Below are 26,389 nucleotides of genomic sequence, written 5' to 3'. Positions count from 1 at the left end.
CGTTGCACGCTTTTAATAGCTTAAGTTTTCTTTTCATATGGGAACCATATGATGACAACATGCTCTAGGACAGAAAGTGTCATATATGCGAGCAGTTTAATCAGTGGGGAAACAAACCTAAGGCTGCATCAAAGGGTGCAAGGTACGGAGAGTGCCTTAGATGTAATATATAATATATAAAGCCATAATCTGTACAAATGTCATTTAAAATTTTCTGGAATGATTTCTAAAAATTCTGAATTTTTAATAATTATCGAGCAGAGCCTTGTTTCTCACCTACTCAAAATGTTCAAACTGCGCTCACCTCAAGAATAATTTTTTTTTTCAGCATAATACTTTAGGCTTTGATTACGCACATTGGGATTAGTTTCCATTAATTTTTTTGAACAAATTAGAAATTGCCGAGCGTAAAACCTGGGACATTTGGAGTGGAATGCCCCAGAAGCACTATATAGTGTTTTTTTTTTATCTTGCTGCATGTATGTACTTTAGAGAGGCCTTTGTATCATAAAACATATGGAATCGGGCAGCAAAGCCATCAGGAGTGTTATATATACTATCATTCCGTGGTCGAGCATGATATTGGGCATTTTCTGTTCAAAGTAGTAACGTTTACTACCTAAGCCATGTTAGCTGCACCCGCATTTACTACCTACGCTTCTTCTGAGGTAGTAGAAAGGTAGTAACAAACGAAAAAGGTAGTAACGGCAGCAGTTACTACCTATTTACTACCTCTTTCTTCTTTGAGGTAGTAACTAGGTAGTGAAAAGGTAGTACAAAGGTAGTAACAGTGAAAAAAGGGTAGTAACTGCAGCATTTACTACCTTTTTACTATGTTTTTTTCTAAGAGTGTAGATTACGTATTTAATGCAACTAATGAGTTTACTAACTGAAAACACAAAAATTAAAAGCGATTATGTGTGCTAAGTTTTTAAATACTTTGCCATTTTATGTATTTACTATGCAACAGCTTTGCTGCGGCATTACACCCGCCAAGCTTCAAAAACTAAGATGGCGATGACGGTGGCATTTGGGAGAGCATTTTTGAAAAATTTAGCTACGGTGACTAGTTTGGCTGTGTACAAAATAAAAACTGAGTAAAATAGATGCAGTAACAAAAATTCTGACAAAACTGTCCCAGGAAAAGCTAAAACAACAAACACATTTCAATGCTCCGGAAATAAGGGAATTACAAACGGCAAGTATTTATTTCCCGCCGATAGCCGGCGCCTCAATCTGCAAATCTCCAAGATGTAGGACAATCGCGAGACCGCTCGACATCGCGGTGCGGGTATTACTTTCTTGAAAAAGGCCGCTAGGGGGCCAGACGAAGAGAACGCCCTTCGCAAGTGCTCCTGCCTCGACGCCTCCTTACACCCGGCAAACATCAACGCAGTAGAAAATGGAGTACTCCATCGCTTTCTACTGATCAAGCGGAATCCGTGGATACCCGCTTTACATCCGTGAGTCCAGATTTTGCCATTTTCTGCCCGTCGGAAAATCCAAGGCAGAGAACGCCGCGCTAAGCCTAGGCGGCGTCGGGCCGTCGGCCCGAAGGAACGCTGCTACAGCTCACGCCGCACCCGTGAGGATGGCGGACGCTGACGCGGCGGCGTCGGCTGGAGCCACGACACCGCTCGAAGAGAATCTTCACAGCGACGACAACGCTACCAACAACGCTACCGACAACGCTACCGACCACGCTACCGACAACGCTACGGACCTCTCGCAGAAGAGAACAATCGACAACGGGGGATGGTTCACTGCCAAATACCAGAACTCGAGACTGATTGCCGTTCCAGAGGCCGGGACAGACGCGGCGGACAATTCAGCGCTGAGCCAACCCAAACTCAAGTGGAATCCCGTTCGGCGAGAGAAGCTACCTCCTTTGCCAAAAAACGGCTTCAAAGTCATCCTTAGACCGATGAATGGACTCAACATCAGCGAACTGAGCACGCATAAGATGGCCCGGGCTATAACCAAAGCATGCGGAAAACCAGACATCTGCAACGAAGGCAGCTTCCTTATACGGCTGCACAACGGATCCAACATCGCTATACTCAGCACGCCAAGCATGGAGACTGCCTGTGCTGTGCAGTGTATTTCAAGTCTACGCTTTGCTGCAAAGACCTATGCAGTGACAGCTTACGTGGCCGCGCCGGACAATTCGTGCAAAGGTGTCATTCATGGAGTGGACGCCGGGACCACGCCAACTGAACTACTATCGCATCTCCGGGTACGTACCCAAGGAGTCAAAATACTTTATGCAAGAATGCTTGGCAAATCCCAAAGCGCGGTCATTACCTTCGAGGGAAAGATCGTTCCGCGCTACGTCTATTACTACGGCGGCGAGATACGTTGCTACCTCTATCGGTCATCGCGGCAAGTGTGTTATACATGCTTAAAGGCCGGACATAGGGCGGACGTATGCCCGACACCTGACGTTGTCGTCTGCTCTAAATGCACCGAGCCAGTGATCGAGGACGGACACTCCTGCGAGCCCAGGTGTGTGCTATGCACGGAAGCGCATCCTACGGGGGCAAAGGAGTGCAAGGAACGCCTCAGGAAACCGAGACCACGGACGAGAAAAAAAGAGGAACCAGGCGGCGGAGACAACGGCGGACGCGGCCGGGCCCGGAAACGCTGGTTCAGCGAGGACTCCAGTTCGAGATCCAAGTCCAGATCGGCATCGAGATCAGGATCAAAGTCGAGATCGGCGTCCAGGACCCGGGAGGATCCAGAAACCAAAAAGAAGCAGGAGCAGAAGAAGACCGCACCAAAAAAGGAGGAAGCAACCAGGGTGAGCTGGAAAGAGCATCTTTTCCCCACCTCTCCCACTGCTCCAAAAAACACAAACACACAGAAAACAGTGATAGGTAACAACGCTAATGAGGAAGCTAACGAGGACGTTCAAGAGCTAAGACAAATAATTCAGACGCTCAGGGCAGAAAACGCCGAGCTGAGACAGAAACTAAACGATCTGATAGACGAACTAAAGGCCCAAAGAACAAGGCAGAACAGCACTAACCCGCAAACAGACGAAGCTCAGGCGACAACTATAGGGCGCCAGGAATTTACAACTGCCATGGTTGCTGTTAACAATGCACTGGCAAATATTAGCAACCTCATCTCCAACATCCAAGACGAGACGCGCAAGGATAGAGAGCGTCTAGTACAATTCACAGCCATGAAATCCAGAGGAAAACCCTATAACAGGCCATCCCAGTATGGCGAGCAACCGTAAACGCTCGGTCAAGTTGGAAACCCTTGAAATATGGCAGTGGAACTGCCGTGGGATCCGCCGAAAGCAGGGTCTTCTTAAATAACACATCACAAATTGCACCTCTCCGCCAGACATAATCGCCCTACAGGAAACCGGCTGCTCACTCACTCTCGCGGGGTACTCCGTCTACGAGGGGCAGGGGCAAAGCAAGGTCGCCACGCTGGTTGCAAAAGCAGTCACCGCAATCAGACACGACATCGACGGAACGGACATTGACCACGTCCTTATAGAAATCATTACCCAAAAGAGAAGCCAAGAAAGCACCTTCCTACTTAACGTGTACAGCCCGCCAAGCCAGAGGAAAGCCAATTTCAGCTACCTGCTAGGCAAAGCAGAAGAAGCAGCAGGCAAGAACGGTATCGTTATTCTGGGGGACTTTAATGCCTGGCATAAAAGTTGGGCTACGTTCGGGAAACCCCGAAAGGCAGGGATCTAGCCAGAGAAGCTGATCGTAGAAGGCTCACCCTCATCACTGACCACACCCAACCCACGCGAGTGGGGAACAGCATCAACCGAGATTCGTGCCCAGACTTATCATTTGTCAAAGGGGTAAGGCACGCAAGATGGGAAAACGACGGCGAAACTCTAGGCAGTGACCACTGCATCCTGTGCATCCATATAGAAACCCTCCCAATCAGGCGACAACATGGCCAGGCTAGACTGACAAACTGGGAAGCCTATAGGAAATCCAGGGCACAGCATGAAGACGCTGAGATCACCGACATAGAAGGCTGGGTCGCAAGAATCAAGACATACTGGCGAAAACTAACCCGAAAGGTCGCCCTCACTACCAACACACCCGAGGTGGACAAACATCTCTTACACCTTTAGGACGCCAGACGGGGCCTACTAAAAAGGTGGAAAAGGCAAAAGCATAATAGGCGGCTCAAGCGTAAGATCGCTGAGGTCACCAGACAAGCTGAAGAATATGCGACGGAGCTCTCGAGGCGCGACTGGAACCAAAAGTGCAACGAACTTCAGGGAACTCTAGGTTGGGCCAAGACATGGGCCTTGCTAAGGGCTCTCATAGACTCAACCACCACAAAATCCGAAACCCGTAAGACGACCCAAAGGATCGCGCACCAGTTCCAAGGCACTGACGAGGAAATGCTACAGAACATCAAGCAGCGTTACATCGGCAATGCAACATACGCCAACAGCAGCTTGGCATACACGGGCGAAACGAATCCCGCTATGGACGAACCCCTTACCACAGAAGAAGTCAGACACGCTGTGATGTCCGCCACAAAGAACACAACACCAGGGAGGGATGGCATCACCAATGCCATGATAAGGAATCTGGATGACAATTCAATCAGATTCACGGAGTTCATCAATAAACACTGGGAACAGGGGACCCTCCCGGACGACTGGAGACATGCGGAAATAGTAATGATTCCGAAGTCCGGAAAGACTCCAAATCTGGACAGTCTTAGACCCATTTCCTTAACATCATGCTTGGGAAAAGTGTACGAGAGAGTTGTGCATCACAGGTTACAGACCCACCTTGAGGACAACGAACTCATGCCGCACACTATGTTTGTATTTCGAAAATACCTATCGACACAGGACGTTCTCCTGCAGATCAAGGAGGAGGTGCTTACTTCCGTTCCAAAATATGGAGAAAACATCTTGCTCGCTCTCGATCTTCAAGCGGCCTTCGACAACGTCAGTCACAGCGCTGTGCTGGAGGGGCTCAGCAAACTGGGTTGTGGGCAGAGAATATTCAACTATGTGAAAGCCTTTCTGACTAACCGAACCGCTAACATTGGAATAGGAGGCATCAGGACTGACACCTTCAACACCCCAGAAAAAGGAACACCACAAGGCTCTGTGCTATCACCTATGCTTTTTAATATTGCAATGATTGGTTTAGCAAGGGCGTTTGAAGAAATTGAAGGAATCGGGCATGCCATCTACGCAGATGATATCACAATCTGGGTGACAAGGGGATCCTTAGGCGAAAAACAAGAGCTTCTTCAGCGAGCGGCAGACACGGTCAACGCATACGCCCGACACTGTGGACTTGCATGCTCCCCTGAAAAATCCGAGGTGCTCAGAGTCTACAGACAAGGGTATGATCTGCAAAACTCCATAGATATCTACATAGGGGAAACGAAGGTTCCAGAAGTATCGAAAGCTAGGATCCTTGGCATGTGGGTCCAAAGCAACCGTCGTATTGATCACACGATCAGACAGCTAGCAAATACCACAGCACAGATCACCAGGATGATTGCAAGAATTTCCAACAGAAGGAGAGGTATGAAGGAGGAAGACACATGTAGGCTAGTACAGGCCCTCGTGGTCAGTAGGATCTTATACGGCGTCCCCTACCAAACACCGCTCGAGCAAGAAAAGGAGCAGTTGGAGGCAATTCTTAGAAAAGCATACAAATGCGCTCTCGGACTGCCAGTCAGCACTTCGACGGAGAAATTCCTTAAACTGGGCATAAACAACACAGTACAAGAACATATCGAGGCCCACCTTATCGCGCAGAAAACAAGACATGCTGTCCGCAACAGGCAGAAACACGCTGCGGTTGCTGGGCATGAGGGACGCTTTGAAAGAAATCAATAGCACAGCGAGCGTTCCAAATGAAATCAGGAGGATCATTGAGATCAGTCCGATTCCAAAAAACAAGCATCCAGATATACATAAGGCGAGAAGAAAGGCAAGATCTGAATTCCATGAAAGAAGCTTCGCCGGGGCAAAAGACGTATTATATGTTGACGCAACAACATACAGACACCGATATGGCTCGGTAGCCAGCGTGGTGGATCACGAGCTCAGGGAAATCAACTGCGCTTCGATAAAAACCAACAACATACTCGAGGCTGAGGAAGCAGCAATTGCACTCGCCATCACCCAGCAGAGTGACGAGCCCCATGCACACATCATTACAGACTCGCAAGAGGCGTGCAGAAGATACAGCAGTGGACGCATATCCACTGCAGCCATTCACATACTCAAGGCGAGGACAATCACTTTTACGAGATGCTTCATCACGTGGACACCAGGCCATGAGGCTGTCAAAGGGAACCAATGTGCGGACGCCAATGCCCGAGCATACGCCAACCGGGAGGCGCGCACCGAAGGGGAACTGGACGCAGTCACTAGACGGTATGGAGCCATCTTAGAACACCAACGAGCCCTCCGGAGGACCTACCCGCCTCCCCACAAAGACCTTAGTAAACAGCAGTCGGTTGCCTGGAGAAAACTACAGACTAATACATACCCCAATCTGAGTTTACTCAGCAAAATCTATCCATCCACTTATGAAAACAAATGCCCGCTATGCGGTGAACACGCAACGCTTTACCACGTTACATGGGCCTGTCAGAAAATGCAGGCAGCGCCGATAAACAACACACCTACACCGGAGCAGTGGGAGGCTGCGCTGTCCAGCTCGAAGCCTGAAGAGCAGCTCAAGCTGATCGACAGGGCTCGCAAGACTGCAAAGGCCGCTGGGGCCCTGGACTGAGGGCTCCACCTACGCTGCGAGAAATAACCCTTATACAATAAAGTTTTTCATTCATACATTCATTACTTTCTTCCACTTAGAAAGTCCGGGTGCCCCGGGCGCCCTGGACTTAGAGCTTCTGAATAATTTTATTCTCAAACATTTTGATCAATTCTCAACACTGCTGAGATTCAGTCGAACTTTGCCCCGCGAGAATTGTTCACGAGTAGCGCGCTTTTATGTGCATGTAGATATGGCCCCTCAAATTTAAAACAAAAGACAGCAGAATCTTGGAAAAAGCTGCAAGAAAATGCAATCGCCACAAAAAAAATGTTTTGACAGCGATATCTTGTGAATATTTTTTTACTGATGTTTGACCGTCGAAAATCGCCTGGATGTTGCTTCGATATCCGCAAATGATATCGGACATTGTGATCATTTATGACATCATATGGATATCAGAGGTTGTCTGGGAGGTGCTGTCATTGCATGCACCTGGCTTGGATTGGCTCAAAGCATTTGTGAAATAGCCCTTGCTCAATGCTAATTTCCACTTCTGTGTGCTCTTGCTCACCAGTATCTGTAGTCTAGGTAGAGTAAAGTATTTACGGCTATAATGGTTGTATTGGCTTCTGCAATAGCTGCAACCAGGGTGTCTGCTTTGTGCTTGCAGATATGGAGGAGCATGTGGAGTACACACCAGGCTTCGGTCGCAGGGCCCTGTTCCCGGATGCCCAGCTGGAGCTGTCCGAAGGAGCCTGCGAACCCGAACAGCTCTCAGCTCGTCTGACTCTGGCCACCTGCCACGTGGGGAAGGGTTATGACCGGGACACCTACTCAGTCGATTCTCAAAGGAAGCTCTCTGGTACGCAAGTCTGTCATGAGTTGCACACTTTTCACCATTTGCCAGCGAACATTAACCTCAGTCTCATGTTTCCTGTACGAAATATCATGGCTTGGTTGCTTTCATAACGGTGGAATCAAACTTGATAGTTCTTATGTTTTGAACAAATTTGTTGGCTCTTCGGAATTTTTTCACTGAATGGTTACATTTCATACTAATGTCTTCAGGGCACCTAGTGCACTAAGAAGTGCACTAATTAATTGTTAATGTCCGTCAATGTTGCTTTACAGGCTTTCTTTAGACTGTGCCCAGAGAAATCACACTTGGCATTCTATCTTTTCGCCACATACATGCAGGGGCCAGCTCAGACAGTGTTGACCTGCTTCCAAGCCCTGGAGTCGGGGCCGAGTGGACACAATGTCTGCCAACAGATGAAGGTCGTGAGAGTGACCAGATCTACTAATTTGATGGTGCCACAAATGCTGTAGTCATTCCCGAGTCTACTGTGTCCCACAACTTAACCAACGTTTTCACAGTGGGCTTCTGGATATGTCATTGCACACCCACAGCCCATAACGCCAGCCACCTCAAGGAGCATGTACTGTGCAGCTCTGATGACCACCGTAAGTGAGTTGTCACATGCGCTTAGCCCAAGTTACTTCCCTGCTTCCCCCTGGGCACTTATTGTATACTCTTGAGTATGCAATTTTTTGGAAACAATCATCTTCATGTAGCCCCTTGTTGTAAAACCAGTGCCACGCCAGAAACATCGTCCACAGACAGGACGTCAGCATGATTGTACGTGATGTGAGCAGAAGGGTGCAAAGTGGACATGTAGTTTTGGGTGTCATGACCTGCCAAAACGAATTTGGTATTTCCAAAGATGATTCTATGAAGCTGTTAAGGTGCAGCTTTAATGGGTGGAACTATTAAGGTGCTACATGCATTAAAGCGTTAAAACCTCCTTTTTATATCATTTTTGTTGTGCTATCTTCCCTCCATTAAGTGTGACCCACTGGCCTGCAACTCTGTCTTGCTAGCAACGTTGTAATTGTGGCATACTGTGTTAGTGTGTTGCAACGACCTCATCATCAAGTTTAAATGAGGTGTTATACTAATTGGTATTCTTTTCTTAGACTTCGTTCGCATTCATCAGCCCTGTAGTCTGATTTAGTAGGGTGTTTACAGTGTGTGGTTAGTCATGAAAAACGGCATTCAGCTTGGTATACCAAGTCCCGTTTTCTTCCACTTTACCTAAGTTGATCACATACTTAATTAAACACAGACATGAAAGTGTTTCAAGGGTCTAGGAATAGCATTCATCTACTTAAGCAGCAGAATTGTTATATCTGCTGCTTCTGTTTTCCTTAGGCCTCATGCATTTGGTGGTCAACCTGTCTCATTGGATTGAGTGAAGAACAACATGAAAGAAGAAAAAGAGCTCTCATCATTAAGCATGCGTGCATGTGCTTAATAATCATGCAGGCATGAGCCGGCATCACACAGCGCTCTTCATTCGCAACTGCCAGCTTATCCTGCTGCTCCGCCGGGAGCCCACCCAGGAGCAGGCCAACAAATTCACACCAGCTGAGTGGCGCTGGAAGACACCCGAGGTGTACGACGACATGTGGCACCACTATGCAGTCTCTGTCAACTTCCCCGAGGTTAGCATCCTTGGCTTCAATCTGTGCTATGTAGTCCATTTACCATCCCTCTAGTTGTATGTTACTTTGTGGGGGTCAAGTGTGATAGTTGACGCATGAAGTACCTGGTCATGGAATGTAGAATTGTGACTGTAAGTGGGAATAGATTTTCCAAGTTGATGCAGTATCTCCTGCTGGGTAGGGCACACAAACAGGCCAACCCAGATGAAGATGATAAACTGGAAGTTAATTAGTTCAGGTTGGTCTATTAAGGTATTTTCAGTTGGAACAAGTATTGCAATAGCCGACCGCTCTAGTTCTAACTGCATTCACTCTAAGGAATGGTTTGAATAAAGCTGGTACGTGTAGGATCGGTCGGTGCCCAGCTAGTACTGGGTGGAGGACTGATCATAACTAGGAATGTTGCATTTAGTATCAAATGGCTTGAGAGTTGGAACTAAACGGTGCCCAATTAGCCATTGATTAATCTGGAATGCACGTGGTGCAGCTGATCCGTCTCTAGCTTTGGATGTTATATGGATGTTCCACAGATGTCTGTGGTCTGTTGGGATTTATGGACAAGTATTCTTTATGTATTTCAGTAGCTAGGACATGGTTCATACGTTTTAATGCCTTAACTAGTTTGGGCATTTGCATTTTTCTACATTTCATTTCCTGCACAGCAGTGACATGTTGGTTCTATGTGATGCAGGCATCACTATGTCAATGGACGGCCCTTTAAGGTGACGGCTAACAACCCAGAAGTTGTAGATGACTGGCCTCTTCACCAGACCAAGAACATCAACACCACCTTTGTTGTAGGAGCCTGCTGGCAAGGTATGTTGCCTGTTTGTGCAGTTAGACTTAGCAGCTTGCAGTAAAGTGTCTGTCATAAGGTAAATAATGTGCAATAAACTAATAAAACTCCCCTAAAGCTAGCTGTTGATTTAGCTACACGAGCCGAAGTGTCAGGATCTAAACAGAGAGGCAGTTGCCTGAAATAACTTGAGATATATTAGGAGATATACTAGATAGATTAGGTTGCCTGTTAAAGTCTTGTGCTGCTTTGTTCTATGTAAGCAAACAAGGTGCAGTGGTACTATCGCTGGCCTGGGCTAAACATGCCATTTGAGTATGCATTAAGGAAATGTTCCATGTTTCATTCTGGTCCTCTGCAACCTTAAAACTCAGCATTTACTCTGCGTTCTGGACCATGGAGAAGAAAAAAACGAAAAGATCATTTGTCCCTCTCACGTCACTAGAGAAGTCACTCATTCCACAGCATATTGATGGCCTTCTAAAAAAATTTTAGGTTCACAATAATGTCACAATCCCAAGTAATGGTGACACACCTAACTTTTGATGCAGAAAATACTCATGTGGTCATGTGTTTCGTAACGTAAATGGTGTCGACACGATTCCTGTGACAACAGCACACACAGCTGTCAAGTGCTTCTAAGCACATTCAGCACTTTGTCTTCCTCTGACTGTTGGCCAGCGACGCTGTTTCCCAATTAATGCATATTGTGGGAAAGCCAACTTGATTTTCGAAGAGTCTTTTCTAAAACACATGCTGTATATATCTGCTTGTCTGTCACAAAAGGCACTCCTCCCTTACAGTAGTGCTCATTCAAAAATAATCAAAGGAGCAGTAGCCATGAATTGCCTCAATTCCGCTTCGGAAAAATCATGTCCGCACCAAATGCTTGAAAGTGTTCGAATCCAAACTGAGCGATTGCGCATGTCCGGCTTTCCTCCAGATTTATTGTCAGCTGTTGCAGAGACGCTGTTACAAAAGAAAAAATGCATCAAAAAGATGGATAAGCAAGACCAGAGGCTGTCAACTCAAGTAATTCCATATCTTCACAGAGTTTCTCATATACTTAAGAAAGTTGCAAGCAGATACGGTGTTAACGTGCTCTTCTCCGCCCCAAGCAAGCTATGAAAAGTTTGCCCATTGATGGTTAGTAAGAAAAAGCCAATTTGCACTATAAACCACCAACTCGTTTTCACCCGTTGCACTACTAAGGTAGTGTACAGCATTCCGCTCACTTGCAATACAGAGTACATTGGTCAAACGGGACGCTGTTTTAATGAGAGAGCTAGGGAGCATTATAATCTGGTGAAAGAAGGGAAAATTGGTCATCTTGCTATCCACTGCTGGGATTGTAAGTGTAAACCCATATTTCGGAAAGCTAAAATTCTTGGGCGTGGAAGGAATCGGATGGAAAGAGAGATTATTGAAGCATATCACATCAGAAAAGCAGGTGGTCAGTGTGTCAGCACGGCTTCCTTGTCTCTTCTTGATAATGAAATGGCGATTTTAGATCATTGCAGTTGATTGCCACGAGGCGATAGTAGGGCTTTGCTTAACCTTTGGTATTCTCAACAATATTCAGTTCGAAGTGCAGCATTTGTCCTGTCGTACGTGTGTCTTTTTGTCCTCGTTTTTTTCGTGCTGCTTCGTGTTCTCAAGATGGATCGAGTTGTCTGCCTCGGTCATCATCTCGGTGGGCCGCGAGCATCCCACCACAACACAGGCCAGCACGGCTTCATCCTCCTCACAGGTCACAGCAGTAGAACTATTAGCATCCTGCAGGCTGCACAGCTGTTCAGTCTTAAAGCCAGCTTCATGACTTATTACAAGCTCAAGAAAAGGTCGCGTTGCCTTGGAACTGTGGCTGTGCGATTATTCTAAAATTTGAATACGAATCAAATATGTTTGATATTCAATACGTATTCATATTCGAGAAATTGATTTCGAGGATTTCTGAATATTCCAAAATTCCCAAATACTCGCCAGCTATTGTATACTTGGCAGACTTACATAAATTCGACTGTGGCAAAAACACAATATCTGGGCAAATTAGCCAATGATCGAGTTAAAATTCCAGGAAAACCATACAGAGCTTCTATTTCCTTCCTTCTCTGTCATTTATTATGCGGACCGATCGCATTCGGACGCCGCTAGGATTGACCTCGTGATAAATTCAGCAAGTGGGCTTTCCCACTTATAACACGCGCTGCGAACAAGATGGCCAACGGCCCGCTTTGAACAAATTGCAACGCGAAATAATACTTTTTTTGTTCTTCCGTAATGCGTTACATATTAAATGCCTACATCCGAAGAATGTGTCCTGTCGCCTTCATATCTCTCCGAGCGTGAGCCCCACCATCCCGTTTTGTAAACTACGCTATGCAGGAATGCTTACTTCCGGAAGGTAATGGGAGCCTCTTGAAGGGGTGCGTAGAGTTGTCACAATAGGGCAAGCGATCCTGTAAAAATCTCGCCTATTGCATAGTGCATTCTAACCCGCGCACCTCTTTAGTTGGCGTAACGGCAGGCGTGACAACGATCCGAAGGCTCCTGTCGCTAGGTCAAAAAAAATAGCCTGGCCGCGCAGTTCCGGTTTCTGAGCTTCACCGCTGCTCCGCGGCAACTGCACCTGTCGGGACACGCATTCGCCGGTAGTCCAATCCCAGCTCCGTGCGGCTTTCGAACGCTGATTGGCGCATCGCAGGTGATTTCCTTTTCCTTTTTAGAAACCGTCTCGTCAATCCGACACCAGTGCGTGTTCCCTGTCCCCTTGCTTGCATTTGTGTTGTTCCAGCACTCCAATACAGGCGGCTCGTCACAGGCTTGCAGGTGTTAGCGCGATGGAGCCGCCTCATAAAGCCTTACTGCATCTTTGCATTTTCGACAGGTTTTTTTTCGGGAGGGGTGGGCGTAATTTTATAAACCGAGGCCTTCAGATGAACCGGGCATTTCTACCGGTCCCTTGGACGCCGAATGAATGAGGTTTTACTAGTCATCATGTAATTTTCTGTTGCCAGTCTTGTCATTTTATGGATTTTGTTTTGCATGGCCTCATTACAGTTCGGATACTGTTATGCTGTCTAATCAAGTAGTATACATTTCTGTGCACATCATGTTGTTTTATACGGTACTGAGGCAGTCTAGTTTTGTTTATTTTAGTTGCAAAGACCATACAATATTTAAAAAAGGGGCAACAACATTTGTTTGTATAACATTTTCTGAAAATGTTTTTTGTACTGAACAGATATTCGATTCGATATTCGAAGCCATTTTTCTTCATATTCATATTCGATTCGTATTCGAAAATTTCAATATCCGCATACCCCTACTTGGAACCTTAGAAATGAAAGGAGTGGACAGTGCCACTTATAAACAGTAGAAAGGTCTTGTATGCCCCAATGTTTCTAAGCAAAGAGTGCCTCTTAAATAACGATTTGGAGTTTTGCATATTATTACATCAATTGGCACAGTGATATGAACTGCTTTGATCTGCATAAGATCTGCAAGGTGCCAGCAGTTGATGTCAAAGGCAATGAGTAGCTCATTCATACTGTCTTCAAAATGCTGGCCAGAGATAGAGTTTATGGAATAAATAAAGTAGATGGGTTGCACAAAAGGGACAACTCACGCGAAAGAAGACGGGACAAGCGCTTGTCCCGTCTTCTTTCGTGTGAATTGTCCCTTTTGCGCAACTCATCTTAATGCTACAGTGAACCAACTCGCCCAACAATTCATCTTGCTGAAATAATGCAAGCAGAAAAGCAGCTGAAGGTATTTCCGACGCAGTTGTGATTAGTACTGCTAATGAGGAGAACAGAGCTCTTGGGGCTCAGACAATGGCATGCACCCTCTGTTGTTAAAGGACCCGAGAAAGGGGCTCTCAATAAATTTACGGCATGCCTGGGATGTCAAAAGACGCTGCTTCACAAATATCCTCCAGCAAGAATTATTTTGATGTGTTCTGTGAAAGAGCAGTTATATACAGTCAAAATTTGAGCTTCCCTATCTTTGCACCTTTACCTCTCAATTTTCGCATGCGAAAATGTCAGCGCTCCTCTGCCGGTCCCGACCACTCGACCCCTTCCCTACATCCGCCGGCTTCCAGGGCGCAAGGAGTGGCCACGGCCATGGTAGCCGCATGACGTCTAGATGAATTTCACGCGGTGAATAAATGATAACCCCTGGCTGCTGGCGTCACTTGCACGGCGGGACATCATATGTCAGGTTTCGTGCAAAATTCCAGCACCGCACGTCACTGTGAGGTGCAGAAGCAGAAATTTTTAAAAATGTATTGTAAATTTCCCGCTCGCTTTTGAGGCCTCGTACGTGGCATAGTACAAGCATTTTAAAGCCAAGCTCAAACACGCCTTCCTGTGGCCCTTTAAGTCAACCAAATTATGTTGTGACTGCATATCAGAGAAACAGATACAACTGTGGAAAAGTGCAATGATTAGAGCAACATTTTACTTTATAGTTATTGGAATGGTAATGTGCTGCTTACATATGCTTGATAAATTTTTTGGGTCATAAAATGATGTATTCAAGGGCTGCATCATTGGCTGCTTTGTACTTGAATCTACTCTACGTATTATTTCCTGCTGTTGTTGGCACTTGCAGGCTAAACAACTTCAGACAGCCAGATATTACGAGAGGGCTGGCATCTAGCTCTTGTTGTAACAGGTACAGGCAAAATCCAGAAGGCTTAAAAGTGTCACTTTGTGGTCTTCTGTAACTGTGATTGTGAGAGTAGTTACCTTCAGTTCTGTCCTGTTGAGTTCCACTCTTCCCGTAGGACTGTTCTTGTGCACTCATGTTTTTTTTTATGCAGGAGGATGAGGACGACGACAATGAAGAGGACAACCAGGTGTCACCACCCGCTGCCTCCCAGCGGCCAGGACGCCTTGACTCCTGCAGCCTGCAGGTCTACCCTCCACTGAACCCAGACCACGAACACTTCCAGCTGCCCTTATACATGATGGCACATTTGGGCATCCACCATCGACAGAGCAAAGATGGGCTCGTCATCTCTGATTAGTGCATGCCATGTTGCTGGGCGCTAACAATTAGCAGTTGGCATGTATCTGCCATGCCCTTCATGTCCATAGGTGAACCCCGCCAGCTTAGAAACATAGTGTAGTGTATGCTGGGTGTTGCTTTGCTACTTCTCTTGGTACTGGGTTTCATCTAGTGGAATTTTAAATGTTGGTGTAATTTGTAATGTCCGTCAGCTAGGCCTCACAAAAGTTCTATCTAGAAGTTCATAAGGAGGTCAAGAGCTTTGCTTGGAAAATCATCTCTAATTGAAAAGGAAGCATATTGTTCGCATTGTGCTTGGGTGACAGAGTTGTCCTCAAAATTGAAGATTTGGCTGACATTAGGGCAGTCATGTTTACATTTGTACAGCATATCTCTGATTTCAGTTACATTCCAAATGCTCAGGATGCATATTGAATGTTTTCTGAGGTTTAATTAAACATGATTGGTATTTATCTTTTTTAGTCAAGGAAAATACCTTTGATACATCTATGTGTTTGAGTAACAGTTTCGAACTTAAACATAGCATTGTATATATTATCCAAGAAAGCCTGTACAGATGCAGACACTAGAATAGAAATATTTGTGATTAAACCAGCTTTGCTATCTACGAGAGAATTGAAATTCAACTTTAAAGTGCCAGCATTTACGATGTCTTGATCTAGATGATGTGTTTGGAAATAGAACGCTGCGAGAAGCACTTTGCAATGACATATGTGTCCATCATTTGGTGTTTTCAGGAGCTGACAAGGTGCAGCACTATGAAAATGTGCTGCGAGAGATCCTGTATTTCAAAAAGAAGCCTGCCAATTACCCAAACCGAGCCTTCAAGCTTGTGTGCTCTGAACTGAATGGTCGTTTTGTCAGCAATGCATACATTCAGGCAGTAAGTTTGCATCAGTCATTTTATTTTCACTTTTTTTATTTTGCCAGCTCTTCGCAACATTTTCTTGACAATTTTACAAAGCTGCCAGTGAATTGAAATTCATGCGTTTAAACCTGCGTATACACTTTTTGCCACTGTCTTGTAGCTTGAATTCAGTCGTCAGTTAGGTTGTGATGTCAAGTAAGCAGATGTCTGGGCAACAGTGTCTTTAGTACACAAAGACTTCATCATTGTTTCAAAATGCAGTTTTATTCTGTGCATTCATTAGCTCCGCGCTTATTATAGCCAGGGAGTAACGGCTCATTTGCAACAGCAAGCACATCAGTCCATGCATGCGGTATGCGTTTCCCGTGTGTCCTTGAAAGTAGGCACGCTGCAGGAAGTTAGCCTGAGGGGGCTTGAGGCGATCCAGTCTTTTCATCAGTCTTCCTTGACTAAGAAAGAGTATAACTTAACATTTGATTCATGTTCACATTACAATAAGCCATTTCTTACAAATGATTACATGTTTTTGATGGTTGCAGAATAAAGATGACTTCAGGCTGCATGAGTATTCATTTCCAAGACGTGGTCGTTTCTAAGATACAAGGCTGCACATTAATTATGCAGTTTCATAACACTACACATTCACCATGCATTCATATTATCCCAAAATTTCTTGGGTGCATGTGCATTAGTTAATGTCAGTGAGCAATTGAGTGTTTCCCTGTTTGCTTACAGCTCACTGTCATCCACCCACGGCCTGAGTCCACCAGCCAACACGAAACGGCTGCACCCGCAACTGGGGCCATGCGCACCACACCGGCCTCGGCATCATCCTCGCCGCCCGCAGGACCAGCCGCGCCTGCCATGCCTGCCCTTGTGCAGGTGGCCTCGCACAGCGTGGAGGCCAAGGCTCATGCAGGAAAATACGTGGAAATGCTGGACGGTGGCGCTTCTGAGGCGCTGGCAAAAAGCTCCGCAAGTAAGCTACAGTGCTTTGATCATCTCCTTTCACCCTTCATTCACGTTCTTGCTGTGATATTCAAGATCGGACATCACCTAGTCCAGCCATCCACCTTAGTTTCATGTTCACTAGTAGCCTTGGAATCCTAATCCGTAATCGGAGAGGAGTTTCATTGCAATCAGTTACCAGAAATGTTAGGGTCTTCTTTAGTTGATGAGTAAGGCAGTCTTGACTGCATGACAAGAAGGCAAAAAAGGGATGGACAACATGAGCACTGGACATCAACTAAGAACGTTTACTCTTGCAAAGCGCAGTATGTACAATAGACTCCCTTGAACTTGAAGGGACCAGAAAATTTGTTCCTTTTATCAGGACTTTTCCTTAGCAGAAGTGCCCCCAATAGAGATAGACATGCACACTATGCACATCCAAATATATGTTACATAAGAGCAGTGTACGAAATGACTATGCAGTGAGAGGATAATTGTAAATGGAATATACCATATAAATGCATGTAAGGGCTGCGCCCGCGTATGGGCTGACCCTGTTTTCCCCAAGTAAATATAAAAAAATAATATTCATGTAAGGGTTGCACCAAAACTTTCCACGACCCGCAAGGGAATAGCCTTCGAAATGCACGTGCCATGGCCTCTGTGATCAGCTCCGACTGCAAGCAACAGTGCGCTTAATTGCAGAGGCGACGCATGCTCACAGGAGCTTCCAGATGCTGACCATGGATGGAGCCCGAGGTCGCGGCTCATCATCACTCCGCGGGCTCCCACTATCTGTATTGGCATAAGTATCACCAGCTCCAGCTTTTCATGGCTGTGAAAAGGTACGGAAGTAGTGGTAGCATGTTAGTTCACCGTAGTTCTGGCTTTCGTGTGCTGCTACTAAGCGTTGCAGTTTTAGCACGATGGGCAAGCACCTTAATTGCTACACGGCTGGGAGTTTGCTGTCAAAATGGCATGCGTGCGGATTGCAGGACACTAGACATGGCCGAGAAGTGCATCCGACAATGGTGCAACCAAAAGGATGGATAGCTACAAAAAGCGCGCTTTCCGAGGCAAGCTGTGCAAGTTTCCCAAACCTGAAGAACAGCTGTTGTGCTAAGCGATGGAAGCATGGAACAATGGCTGCATGTTGACAGCAGACATGTGCGACTTCTTGTGGGGTGAGTGTGCACCAGAGCACAGCACCAGCTTGGTGTTGAAATATTCCACGAGTGACGATTGAACGTAGAATAAATGCCGCTCATTCCCTGATCGGTGTGTTTTTACTTTAAAAATTTTTAAAAATTTTTGCAAATCGGATGTATGGGCCGCACCCCGAAAATTGGCCTTCAAATCTAGAAAAAAAAAGTGTGGCCCTTACACATGTTTATGCGGTATATGGCACTATGCATGGAGTGAGCTGAACATTGAGGGCATAAAACACTCATATTGTCCTACTTTAAAACCGCATCTGTCTAGTTTCCTTCTGTTCACTATCTCTTTTTCGCTCTCTTTCTTCTGAAGCCAGTGCTATTTTTTTTGTGTTTTTTGATCCCAACGACTTTTGAAGCTCCGAGTGAACTGTAGGTTCCCAGCTGGGCCGATGTGCATCTCGCTTATCTTGCTCCCTTGAAGTGTAGCCGTTATTAACTCTACGAGTGGGCGCACCAGTTGCCTGTCCATCCACTACAGGCAGTGCCCATACGGCACTGATATCTGACCATCTCTATGCCGCAATAGCGCTTACTGTGATGCAGTGTTAAATAAAAATCCAGTTCCCAACTGTTTCAGCCCTAATTCAACGAACAGTCCTACTCCATGCCTAAGTGCCTGTAGTCTGCTGCAGGAAACACAAGGTGCGTGACACGTGAACGATTCCAAGATCTGGCATCTGAGTGCCGCACGCAGGCTGGAGCGAAGGTGCCGTCTTTTCCGCATTGGCAAGAAAGCTTCCCTACAAGGCAGCTTCTCACAATAGCGCGAAGTTGCACTGAAGCTGTCTATAGGAGAGAGAGACATTACTTTATATGGCAACTTCGTTTTAATCGTTGAAGATGGAATGAGCTTGTTCCATCAGTGCCAGTTGATCCTCAAACTGGTCCGCGGCCAACCAGGAACTCCAGGATGATGGAGGTTGGTAGTGATAGTGGGGGATAATATGCTGACTGGGCATGTGTAGAGGCAATTGATGTTCTAGGTATGTTCTAGGTCTGCTTAAGGTTTGCAGTTAGGGCGAGCTGAAGTGCGTTTTCTTGCGTGGAAGGGTTATATATATTTTTTTTTTCTCTGCTATACAGTGCCCCATAGATGCTCTGCTAGTGCCGTTACGTGGGGTCACCTGAGTTCGCAGTCGCTGCAAAAATTCATCTTTACTGAGTCATGTGCAAAACAGTTATTCTAAAGAACATTTTTTTTTTGCATCGAATCCTATGGGAAACCAACCAAATGGTCTCAATTGTTCATTTTATCCGGGAATTCATCTTAACCGAATTTGCCTTAATGGGAGTTTGTTGTATTGTCAGTGAATGAAAAAATAGGAGGACACGCATAAGCGCTGAATCCATTCATGAGCATCTGTCCACAGTGGCACTTCAAAATCATTATACGATAGAAAGCAGGGATCTTTCGTCAAACTTTTAGCCATTATTGCCACACAACATTACCTTTTGACTTCCACAACTGCTATTCAGGCATGAACTTCCAGCAGTGCAAGTCCAGTGGACAAGGGGGCCCTCTGAGTCCAGCACCTAGTAAGGAGGACATGCTCGCTCTTTTTGCCCTGCCTCAAGAGCAAGAACATTGTATTACCTCAACAAACAAACGCTAGCTTAAGACATCCCTCATGAGGATATCTTTCCTTTTAGTGTTTACATAACAAGCTGTGTGTCTTTCATGGTACATGAGTGGATTTTCTCTTCTTTTCTGTTAATCCAGGCCATGCGGTGACCATTATCATCGTCGTGTGTGGAGGCTTCCTGGTGTTCATGATTGTGCTGGGTGTGATTCGCATTCGTGCTGCACACCAACACCAGCAGCACCGGCAGAGCAGCTCTCGCCTCCGCTCTGGAGACGACCAGGATCAGGAGATCGCCTGGGACGACTCCTCCCTCACGATCACTGTCAACCCCATGGATGTGAGTGGGCCAGCCATTTATTTATTAACCCGCTGCGGTTGCTCTGCGGTTAGACCTTTCAGATCCTGAGCCATAGAATCCGGGTTCAGTCCCAGCCACGGCAGCCGCGTTTCTATCCAGGCAAAACGCAAAATGTGCCCATGAGCTGTGCAATATTAGTGCATGTTTAAGACTCCAAGGAGGTCTGCGGCCGTCCATGAAAATAATCCAGAGCCCTCTTCTACTGCGTCCCTCTTAACCCATGTGTTGCTTCGGGATGCTAAACCCCATGATCCAGTCCAATCCATTTATTTATCTATTTATTTGCTCACTTGTGCATAGCATAGCACCACACAGTGCTGTTGCAAGGTTGGGGTGATGTGATGAAAAAAGAACACCAGCAAATTGCTGAGGATCGGGAAGGCCGTCGTGGCGGCGGAGGTGCTAGCTCTGGCATGGGCGGTGCCAGCGGGGGCGGCACTGGCCGCCCCGGCTTGGCTGAGGACGATGATTTGGACACCTCAGACGATGTCAGCAGCTACCACGAGGAGAGTGAGAAGGAAGAAGGAGCTCCCCCGGAGAAGGCCAAGACCAAGGGTGACCTCGAGTGGGATGACTCCACCTTGACCTTTTGAGCATGTGCCGGTTCCACGCTGCGCGTGAAACGCGCACCTTGCATGTTCACCCACACCATGGCGGAGAAGGTGAGGACACTCCCCCTCCTCTTTCCTCTTCTTTCCCTCGCATTCCCATCAGGCCCTCTCAGCCACAGCGATTTAGTATGTCACCTAGTGCTGCGCTGCTGACCAGGGGCAACAAGTTAATGCGAATTCCATTGGTCAGTTGAGAGCAACATTTTTTGCTTTATCGGGAAAGCACGATTATATGAAAGATTTTTTTGGAGAGAACAGAGTGCCTCGTAAGAGAACCCGTGCAGACCATCAGTCGACCAGCATCACTAGGTAGGATTCTAATTGCTGTACCTCTGCTCTGTCAGCTCTTTTGATGCTTATGAAAAAAAAGTTGAAAAACACAGAAACATGAGCTCCATCTTCTAGCTTCTTCTAGATTAGGCAGTCAAGACATCAGTGCAACCTGCACACAAGGTTCTAGTGGTATCACTTACCCTGCAGTGTTCGCTGGAACTCATGGAGTGAGATTCCCTTGATTCCCTTCTTCACCTCTACCAACCTTGGCGCCTTTTTTTTCCTCTCCTTGACTCCTGTGCTGCTCTGGAGTTTGGAAGCATGTCAGTGTGTGAGTGATTTCATGTAGCAAATTTCAAAAAGACGAACGAAGACAGTTATTCGTGCACCGCTTCCTGTCATTGGTGGTTGGACCGAGAGAACCACTACACAAGGGCTGACAGCCGCAAGAGCAGGCACAGGTCAAACTGGCAGTCATTCCATGTTTGACGTAATTGTAGTACATGAGGTTTAGGTGTACCAACTGCGAAGGCACTGCACCGTGCTTCATGGCAAGTGGCCATGTTTTTAGAACTGGCTGCATGTTAGACCACTTGCCGCCTGGTTTTCTGAACTTCAAGCAGTTTGCATGGCTTGATAAGTTCGAATATTGGCCATTACGTTTCCAACATTTTTCGCTGTCCTCATTCCTCTCTAAAATAAAAAGAAAAAGAACATCTTTGTGCTGCTGCTCACAGAAGAAGCCAAACTGCGTCACTAAAAAACAACTGAGAGGAGCAGGCTGAACCTGATCGACACAAATTTTCAGTGTGTCATCCTATAGCTATGCTAACAGCCAGCATGCTTCTGGCGACTGACCTGAATGCCCCTGACTCATGCAACATGCTTATATCCTGTTTTTTTCTTTCACCGTTTTTCTTTGCCTTTGTCTTCTGGTATTGTTCCTCGTGAAGTCACAGTACTTATCCTGAGTATGTGTGTGGACCAGTCGTTGTCTTTTTTATACATTTTCTTTTGCTTTTTCAGAGTTCTTTTAATTTCTGGACGCTCTCACTTCAATTAGCAAACTGAAAAACATATGCATATATCTACATACATATGCTTTTTCAAGTAAGCTTTAGTTGTTTTTGTTCATTTCTCTATCAAGTGCAGCAGATTCCGCTTGCTTTCTAGCTATGTGCTGCAGCTTGCAACTGTCTGCAGTGTGCCCTTGTTGAGACACGTATTCCTTCAAGGTTTGGGCGCACGTTGTTTGTGACATTCAGAGGGCAGGAAACTGTAGCGTACACAATGCAAACTTTTTTTGAAGCTCTCGAGAGTCATTTGTAGTCACGCGCAAGCTTGTAAGAGGCCTCTACAGTTTCTTATGACAAAGGGCTCTTCGCACTATTCTGAGTGCAAGATATGACATGCTGATATCTGTGGTTTGTCTGGTGCTGTCAGTTGCTGTGTACCCATGTGCCTTACACCTCTACTGGCTCCTCCATGTCCTACTAACTTCGTTCCTCTCGTGATCTTTTGTTAAAGCTTATTTCTGAAAAAGAGAATGTGTTAAACGCAGAGGAAGCTATAAAGAGAGCATTTGTACTTCGAGTTTATACCATTGTAAAATGTGTGTCCTCTTCACTGCTAATTCGCATGCTCTTAAATATTATGCTAAATTTTTCTACGCTAATAACCGATAACAGGTGTGACAACTGCCTGGCAACGATATCAGTTCTTGGTGTTGAAATGCCGCTTCGACCGCTTTGGTGCTAGTGATGCGCACCTCACTTGTATTTCAATTTTTGTATGCATGATAATTTTTCCGCCTTTGTTTCATGATCAAGGGTATATCGGCCTGATCGGTCGAAGACCAATTTCAAAACTTTCTTGTGGTTTTGGTGTCTGCATACGTAGGATCCAAAAAAAGAAACAAATGTTTACAGCGGAGAGCTCGAGTAGTGGGCAGCAAGCAGTTACCTCACTGAAGACTTGCTGTTGCGAGATAGCTCAGCTGCTAAGACTCGGAAGCTAATTTGCTCGCAGTTGTGCATTGGTAATGAATCATGTTATCTGGATCATGTGATCTTCCAGTAATATATTGCTGATTGCCTAAACAGTGCAGGTACAAAATTAATGCATAAATATATCTGGCTTCATTACAATTTTCACAACAGTGTTTGGAAAGTTGTTAAAGATGCATTTCTGTGCACACTGCTTTAATTTCATTTCTTTTTTGCCGCAGAATTTTCTCGTTATTTTGTTTTCATGCCATAGGGTTCATACAAGAAACTTATCTAATATGCTGTTCTGTGTACGCTACATTCAAACTACCTCTTCTTTTCATTGCATCACATTGGCCCCGCTTGCACTATCATTCTTTATGATGGGGAGGAGGGCAACGGACTAAGTGAGATGTGCAAACATCAGTTTTAACATGAAATTTTTGTTGGCATTTGCAGAGGTTTTAGTGTACAGCGAATTTAATACTTGTAGTGCACACACACCTTAGTATTTCTCATCAGTGGCTGACTGAGTATGTTGTTAAGTTCCCACATTACTTAAATAGGGAGCTGTAAATGCTTTTTACATGACAAAAAGAAGTGTTAAAAATTCTGAATGCGCATTTTTTCTTGTGCATTGTTCTGAAAAACTGAACCTTAGTGTTAGGGTGCAGTCTTCATCTGCTTCCAGCCGAAGAGACATTTGTTTGAGAGGCTCTGATATCCTTGGGATCTGTGACCGTACTTCCCTCCACCTTTGCTTTTGGCAGCTTCTTTTCTTTTTTGTGTTTTCAACTAATTTAGGCATCCTTGATGCTCAAGAACAACTTTTTTTCTATTTGATGTTCATAAATTGCTGTTCATGTGCCTGTGTGGCTGCACAAAATTTTTTAGCACTCACTCAACTGCCCTATTTTTCACCATGCCTTTTGAAAATCTTGAGCCCAGGTAAGAAATTTGTGGAATCTTGCAATGTTGTGCAAATTAGTTTCGCTGTGAGGTCCGCTGCTGCGCATTGCATTTGAATCGAATTTAATTATGTTTCCTACCCTCTATTGCGGTTTGGGTTTATTTACTGCCGCTCTGTTTCATACAACTTGTTGTGATGGTTACAATCTATCCAGAAGCAGCATTCATATTCAAAAGCTTCATCATGTGTCCCTTTTTTTTATTTGGGTGGTTTATGTCACCTGCGTACTGTGAACGAGTATTCGCCTCGTTTACCTTTTCTTCTTATTTTATTTGGCCTCGATTGCCTTCTGCAATTGTGCTAGTATCGAAACTCTTTTCTGGTGTGCTCCAAGTGTCGTACTCCAGCTGTTATATTTGAACTGTGCTTGTTGTTTCCATTCAGTTTGTGTAGGTAACTTTTTACGGTTTTTGCACACCTGCACCACTGTTTTGTCTTTCAGGCCTCGTTGTTTTGACATGTGTTTCGCTTTTTCAAGTCTTCAAAGGTCGTCGACAAAGATGGGCCAAAAGCGGAGAAACAGTGTGACGCGCGTTTCTTGTTTGCCTAAGTTTGTCGTTGAGTTGTTCTTTGTGCTTTTGGTAGAGAGAGAAAGAGAGCGCATACGCCCGCTTCCCATGAAAAGCTTTAGAGGGCAAGACGTTCTACTGTGCCATAGTGCAGACTGCTGAGTTCAAACACACTTCTCATTTAACCCATAGAGAAAAGAAGACACCACAGCCATGTAAAAGTCAGCCATTGTGGCATCGTGTTATTGTTTTCTTCTTCGCTTCTAGTGATCATCTGCTTTGTGCAGTTTACGAGGGCAAATTCTGTGAAAGTAACACCTTGTTGATTTCTCTCACTGCCCTGGCACTGATCAGGTTTTTTTTGTTCACTCTTGTTTTACTTTCCAGAAAAAAGAAAAGCTCAATTTTTTTGCCATTGTATAACAGTGCTGCTGTACGAGTGCATTTACAGCTGCTACACTTTGCCCATGAACTGAGGCTTGCGAGCGCAGGCTGTATTGTTTTTTTTCTTCTGTTGTTTCATAGTATGAAGGAAGGAAGCAACATATCTACTCTACCAGCTAGTTTTTGCTGCATGTCCCTCAATCCTGAAGAAAATTGAGCTGCACAGTTCCTGAACCGAGCAGGCAGTGCAGCTTTCTTCTGTTTTCTTACTTTCGAGGCGCACTTTCTCGACTGTTTGGTGTCTGTAGTTGTTGCTGCCACCTTGAGTTGACAGTTTCACGCCTGGTAACCTACGTGACTGTCAGTGGCTGCCACTCTCTGGAGCCTTGAGTCGCTTGTATAAATGCACCATCACCCCTCCTTTCTTGTCGCCCAAGCTCTTCTATTCCATAATGTTTGCTATTGTGAGTGTCATCCATGTGGATATGCATGCTGCCGTACCCATCGGGGGTGGGAATGGGAAAGGGCAACATTCTGCAGCGAATGCATGTTCTGTTGCATCGAGCAACGTGCTGCAGTTCCGGTTGGGCCTGGACTGCAAGCCAATGGTCAAAACAAAATCTGGCTTTTTCACCTTCACCTTCTGGCATGGCTATTTGTAGGAAAATGCAGAAAACGCATTGCCAGAATAATTTTGAACTCATACTGGGAGCTTTGGCAGAATAAGCAACAGGCAGTTGCCATTGTATTTGTACATAGAATGTAGCACTGTCAAATTCTGACAGTTGTAAATTTGTCAAACTGCTTTACAATGTGCAATGAAATGGTCCGTAAGCATTGCTGTTATGAAAAAGACAGGTTGTTATCCTTATGCCACAGGATGTCCTCACCCCATGTATTATTTTTCTAGGGCCATGTGACTGAATTCGCAAAGACCTATTGCAAATATCTCGTGAGAAAATGCATGGCTCGATGCAGCCGAACGTGCTTGCGCGAAGGAGATGCCATTAAAAGTTGACGCCTCGGTCAGCAGCATGTACTGTTGGGGGCTTTCTAATGAAATTATGCCACTAAAAGCCTTCTCATTTTATTATTTGGCACATTTTTGTACTTTGTTGTTTGTGGCAGCTTAAGTGAATGTACCTATAGTGAAGACGAACACAGCATTGCCTATTGTATAGTCACTTTTTTTTCTCCTGTGTTTTTACTTACTGTATGCTCGAGAGTCAAAACAGACATTCCATACATAGGTGAAGAGTCAAGTGCGGTTTTCAGTGTTTGTTTGACAGGGAAAACCATTTGAGTATGCTATGATGTAAACTGCAGCGGGGCATGGTTCCACCTTTTCAGTGTATGGGACGACTGACACATTGGTCCCAAATCGAAAAAGAAAACGAGGAAAAAATGCGATGCAGGTATCTTTTCGTTTGAGAATGTGTGTCTTTTGTCCTGTACGGCGTGTCATTTGTGATATGTATGTATAAATATACATATAATACTACAAATTGTACTCTTGTGTAGGAAAAATCGTCGAATTGACAAATATATTGTACCAGCTGATCACTTTGATTGCAATAAATACCACATGGTTGTCCC

At 45.4% G+C, this 26,389-nt stretch overlaps 1 pseudogene across 1 annotated transcript; it reads left to right on the top strand.

Moving 5' to 3' along the window:
- The first annotated feature begins 1,324 nt into the window (after positions 1-1,324).
- Positions 1,325-26,389, top strand: LOC144127277 (calsyntenin-1-like; annotated as a pseudogene). Its single transcript, XR_013313531.1, has 10 exons — positions 1,325-2,800; positions 7,417-7,608; positions 7,944-8,210; positions 9,073-9,251; positions 11,558-11,797; positions 14,876-15,071; positions 15,816-15,967; positions 16,688-16,931; positions 19,841-20,040; positions 20,421-26,389. The product of XR_013313531.1 is annotated as a calsyntenin-1-like (transcript).

This window comes from Amblyomma americanum, chromosome 1, assembly GCF_052857255.1.
Source record: "Amblyomma americanum isolate KBUSLIRL-KWMA chromosome 1, ASM5285725v1, whole genome shotgun sequence".
In the NCBI taxonomy this organism is placed as follows: Eukaryota; Metazoa; Arthropoda; class Arachnida; order Ixodida; family Ixodidae; genus Amblyomma; species Amblyomma americanum.
Note: the sequence above shows the minus strand (reverse complement) of the source record. Positions and strands in the feature narration are given on the sequence as shown.